Raw genomic sequence first — 5,479 nt, forward strand, 5'->3', positions numbered from 1 at the left:
GGACCACTTGGAAGGCGTGAGCTATAGCACAGAAAATATGGGAATCGGGCGAAATTCTAGTTTTTTGGCCGAAAAATGCAAAATATTAGCAACGATCATGGCGGGGTGGTGACTATGCTTCCTTAGGTCGTATTTGATGGCCTGAAAAAATTTTAGGCAATCCGAGTCTGGTAGGCCCGACCCACTCTGAAGGCTTGGGCAATAACACACGAAAATATGGGAATCGGGCGGAATTCTAGTTTTTTGGATGTAAAATTCAAAAAATGAGGACCGATCATGGTGGGGTGGTGACTATGGTTCCTTAGGTCGTATTTTATGGCCTAGAAAAATATTAGGCGATCGGGGTCCGAGGATCCCGGGACCACTTGGAAGGCGTGGGCTGTAGCATACAAAAATATGGGAATCGAGCGGAATTCTAGGTTTTTGACCGAAAAATGCAAAAAATGAGGAACGATCATGGCAGGGCGGTGAATATGATTCCTTAGGTCGTATTTGATGGCTCGGAAAAATTTTAGGCGATTCGAGTCCTGGAGGCCCGACCCACTCGAAAGGCATGGGCAATAGTAGACGAAAATATGGGAATCACGCGGAATTCTAGTTTTTTGGCAGAAAAACGCAAAACATGAGGAACGATCATGGCGGGGTGGTTACTATGGTTCATTGGGTCGTATTTTATGGCCCGCAAATTTTTTAGGAGATCGGGGTCCGGGGGTCCCGGGACCACTTGGAAGGCGTATGCTATAACACACGAAAATATGGCAATCGGGCAGAATTTTAGTTTTTTAACCGAAAAATGCAAAAAATGAGGAACGATCATGGCAGAACGGTGACTATGGTTCCTTAGGTCGTATTTGATGGCCCGAAAAAAGTTTAGGCGATCCGAGTCCGGGAGACCCGGCCCACTCGGAAGGCGTGGGCTATAGCACACGAAAATATGGGAATCGGGCGGAATTCTAGTTTTTTGGCCGAAAAACACAAAATATGAATAACGATCATGGCGGGGCGGTGACTATGGTTTCTTAGGTCGTGTTTGATGGTCCGGAAAAATTTTAGGCGATCGGGGTCCGGGATTCCCTACCCATTGGGAAGGCGTGGGCAATTATAGCACACGAAAATATGGGAATCGTACGGAATTCTAGTTTTTAGCAGAAAAATGCAAACAATGAGGAACGATCATGGTGGGGAGGTGAATATGGTTCCTTAGGTCTTATTTGATGGCCCGAATAAAATTTAGATGATCCGAGTCCGGGGGGGCCGGCCCACTCGGAAGGTGTGGGCTATAGCACACGAAAATATGGGAATCGGGCGGAATTCTAGTTTTTTTGCCGGAAATCGCAATAAGTGAGGAACGATCATGGCGGGGCAGTTCCTATTATTCCTTAGGTCGTATTTGATGGCCCGGAAAATTTTTAGGCGATCGGGGTCCGGGGATACCGGGACCACTTGGAAAGCGTGGGCTATAGCACACAAAAATATGGGAACCGGGCGGAATTCTAGTTTTTTTGCCGAAAAATGCGAAAAATGAGGAACGATCATGGCGAGGTGGTGACTATGGTTCCTTAGGTCCTATTTTATGGCCCAAAAAAACTTTAGGCGATCCGAGTACGGGGGGCTCGGCCCACTCGGAAGGCGTGGGCAATAGCACACAATAATATGGTAATCGGGGGGAATTCTAGTGTTTTGTCCGAAAACTGCATAAAATGAGGAACGATCATGGCGGGGCGGTGGCTATGGTTCCTTAGGTCGAATTTGATGGCTGGAAAATTTTTAGGCGATCGGGGTCCGGGGTTCCCGGGACCACTCGGAAGGCGTGGGCTATAGCAAATGAAAATATGGAATCGCACGGAATTCTAGGTTTTTTGCCAAAAAATACAAAAACATAGGAACGATCATGGCGGGGCGGTGACTATGGTTCCTTAGGTCGTATTTGATGGTCCGGAAAAACTTTAGGCGATAGGGGTCCGGGGGTCTGGGACCACTCGGAAGGCGTGGGCTATAGCACACGAAAATATGGGAATCGCGCGGAATTCTAGTTTTTTGGCCGAAAAACGCAAAAAATGAGGAACGATCATGGAAGGGCAGTGACTATGGTTCCTTAAATCATATTTTATGGCCCGTAAAAATATTAGGCGATCGGGGTCCGGGGTTCCCGGGACCACTTGGAAGGCGTGGGCTATAACACACGAAAATATGGGAATCGGGCGGAATTCTAGTTTTTTGGCCGAAAAATGCAAAAAATGAGGATCGATCATTGCGGGGCGGTGACTATGATTCCTTAAGTCATATTTGACGGCCCAAAAAAATTTTAGCTATCCGAGTCCGGAAGGCCTGGCCCACTCGGAAGACGTGGGCTATTTAGCACACGAAAATATGGGAATCACGCAGAATTCTAGTTTGTTTGTCCGAAAAATGCAAAATATTAGCAACGATCATGGCGGGGTGGTGACTATGGTTCCTTAGGTCATATTTGATGGCCCGGAATAATTTTAGGCGATCCGAGTCTGGTAGGCCCGGCCCACTCGGAAGGCTTGGGCAATAACACACGAAAATATGGGAATTAGGCGGAATTCTAGTTTTTTGGACGTAAAATGCAAAAAATGAGGACCGATCATCTTGGGGCGGTGACTATGGTTCCTTAGGTCGTATTTGATGGCTTATAAAAATATTAGGCGACCGGGGTCCGAGGTTCCCGGGACCACTTGGAAGGCGTGGGCTGTAGCACACAAAAATATGGGGATCGAGCGAAATTTTAGGTTTTTGAGTGAAAAATGCAACAAATGAGGAACGATCATGGCGGGGCGGTGAATATGGTTCCTTAGGTCGTATTTGATGGCCCGGAAAAAATTTAGTCGATCCGAGTCCTGGAGGCCCGACCCACTCGGAAGGCGTGGGCAATAGTAGACAAAAATATGGGAATCACGCGGAATTCTAGTTTTTTGGCAGAAAAATGCAAAACATGAGGAACGATCTTGGCGGGGTGGTTACTATGGTTCCTTGGGTCGTATTTTATGGCTCGAAAAAATTTTAGGCGATCGGGGTCTGGGGTCCCGGGAACACTTGGAAGGCGTGTGCTATAACACACGAAAATATGGGAATCGGGCAGAATTCTAGTTTTTTTGTCGAAAAATGCAAAAAATGAGGAACGATCATGGCGGAATGGTGACTATGGTTCCTTAGGTTGTATTTTATGGCCCGGAAAAAGTTTAGGCAATTTGAGTCCGGGAGACCCGGCCCACTCGGAAGGCGTGGGCTATAGCACACGAAAATATGGGAATCGGGCAGAATTCTAGTTTTTTGGCCGAAAAACACAAAATATGAGTAACGATCATGGCAGGGCGGTGACTATGGTTTCTTAGGTCGTATTTGATGTTCCGGAAAAATTTTAGGCGATCGGGGTCCGGGATTCCCCACCCATTGGGAAGGCGTGGGCAGTTATAGCACACGAAAATATGGGAATCGTACGGAATTCTAGTTTTTTAGCCGAAAAATGCAAACAATGAGGAACGATAATGGCGGGGAGGTGAATATGGTTCCTTAGGTCTTATTTGATGGCCCGAATAAAATTTAGATGATCCGAGTCCGGGGGGCCCGGCCCACTCGGAAGGTGTGGGCTATAACACACGAAAATATGGGTATCGGGCGAAATTCTAGTTTTTTTGCCGGAAATCGCAATAAGTGAGGAACGATCAAGGCGGGGCAGTTCCTATGGTTCCTTAGGTCGTATTTGATGGCCCGAAAAAATTTTAGGTGATCGGGGTCCGGGGATCCCGGGACCACTTGGAAAGCGTGGGCTAGCACACAAAAATATGGGTACCGGGCGGAATTCTAGTTTTTTTGCCGAAAAATGCGAAAAATGAGGAACGATCATGGCGAGGTGGTGACTATGGTTCCTTAGGTCCTATTTTATGGCCTGAAAAAACATTAGGCGATCCGAGTACGGGGGGCTCGGCCCACTCGATAGGCGTGGGCAATAGCACACAATAATATGGTAATCGGGCGGAATTCTAGTGTTTTGGCCGAAAACTGCATAAAATGAGGAACGATCATGGCGGGGCGGTGACTATGGTTCCTTAGGTTGTATTTGATTGTTGGAAAACTTTTAGGCGATCGGGGTCTGGGGTTCCCAGGACCACTCGGAAGGCGTGGGCTATAGCAAATGAAAATATGGAATCGCGCGGAATTCTAGGATTTTGCCAAAAAATACAAAAACATAGGAACGATCATGGTGCAGCGGTGACTATGGTTCCTTAGGTCGTATTTGATGGTCCTAAAAAACTTTAGGCGATAGGGGTTCGGGGGTCTGGGACAACTCGGAAGGCGTGGGCTATAGCACACGAAAATATGGGAATCGCGCGGAATTCTAGTTTTTTGGCCGAAAAACGCAAAAAATGAGGAACGATCATTGCGGGACTGTGACTATGGTTCCTTAGGTCATATTTGACGGCCTGAAAAAATTTTAGGCGATCCGAGTCCGGAAGGCCCGGCCCACTTGGAAGACGTGGGCTATTTAGCACACGAAAATATGGGAATCGCGCGGAATTTTAGTTTTTTTGGCCGAAAAATGCAAAAATGGGGAACGATCATGGCGAGGCGGTTATTATGGTTCGTTGGGTCGTATTTGATGGCTCGGAATTTTTAGGCGATCGGGGTCCGGGGATACCGGGACCACTCGGAAGGCGTGAGCTATAGCATACGAAAATATGGGAATCGGGCGGAATTCTAGTTTTTTGGCCGAAAAATGCAAAATATTAGCAACGATCATGGCGGGGCGGTGACTATGGTTCCTTAGGTCGTATTTGATGGCTCAGAAAAATATTAGGCGACCGGGGTCCGAGGTTCCGGGGACCACTTGGAAGGCGTGGGCTGTAGCACACAAAAATATGGGAATCGAGCAGAATTTTAGGTTTTTGACCGAAAAATGCAAAAAATGAGGAACGATCATAGCGGGGCGGTGAATATGGTTCCTTAGGTCGTATTTGATGGCCCAGAAAATTTTTAGACGATCCGAGTCCTGGAGGCCCGACCCACTCGGAAGGCGTGGGCAATAGTAGACAAAAATATGGGAATCACGCGGAATTCTAGTTTTTTGGCAGAAAAACGCAAAAAATGAGGAACGATCATGGCGGGGTGGTTACTATGGTTCCTTGGGTCGAATTTTATGGCTTGAAAAAATTTTAGGCGATCGGGGTCCGGAGGTCCCGGGACCACTTGGAAGGCGTGTGCTATAACACACTAAAATATGGGTATCAAGCAGAATTATAGTTTTTTGGCCGAAAATGCAAAAAATGAGGAACGATCATGGCGGAATGGTGACTATGGTTCCTTAGGTCGTATTTGATGGCCCAGAAAAAGTGTAGGCGATCCGAGTCCGGGAGACCCGGCCCACTCGGAAGGCGTGGGCTATAGCGCACGAAAATATGGAAATCAGACGGAATTCTAGTTTTTTGGCCGAAAAACACAAAATATGTGTAACGATCAT

Source organism: Nicotiana tabacum, unplaced genomic scaffold (genome assembly GCF_000715075.1).
Source record: "Nicotiana tabacum cultivar K326 unplaced genomic scaffold, ASM71507v2 Un00001, whole genome shotgun sequence".
Taxonomy (NCBI): domain Eukaryota; kingdom Viridiplantae; phylum Streptophyta; class Magnoliopsida; order Solanales; family Solanaceae; genus Nicotiana; species Nicotiana tabacum.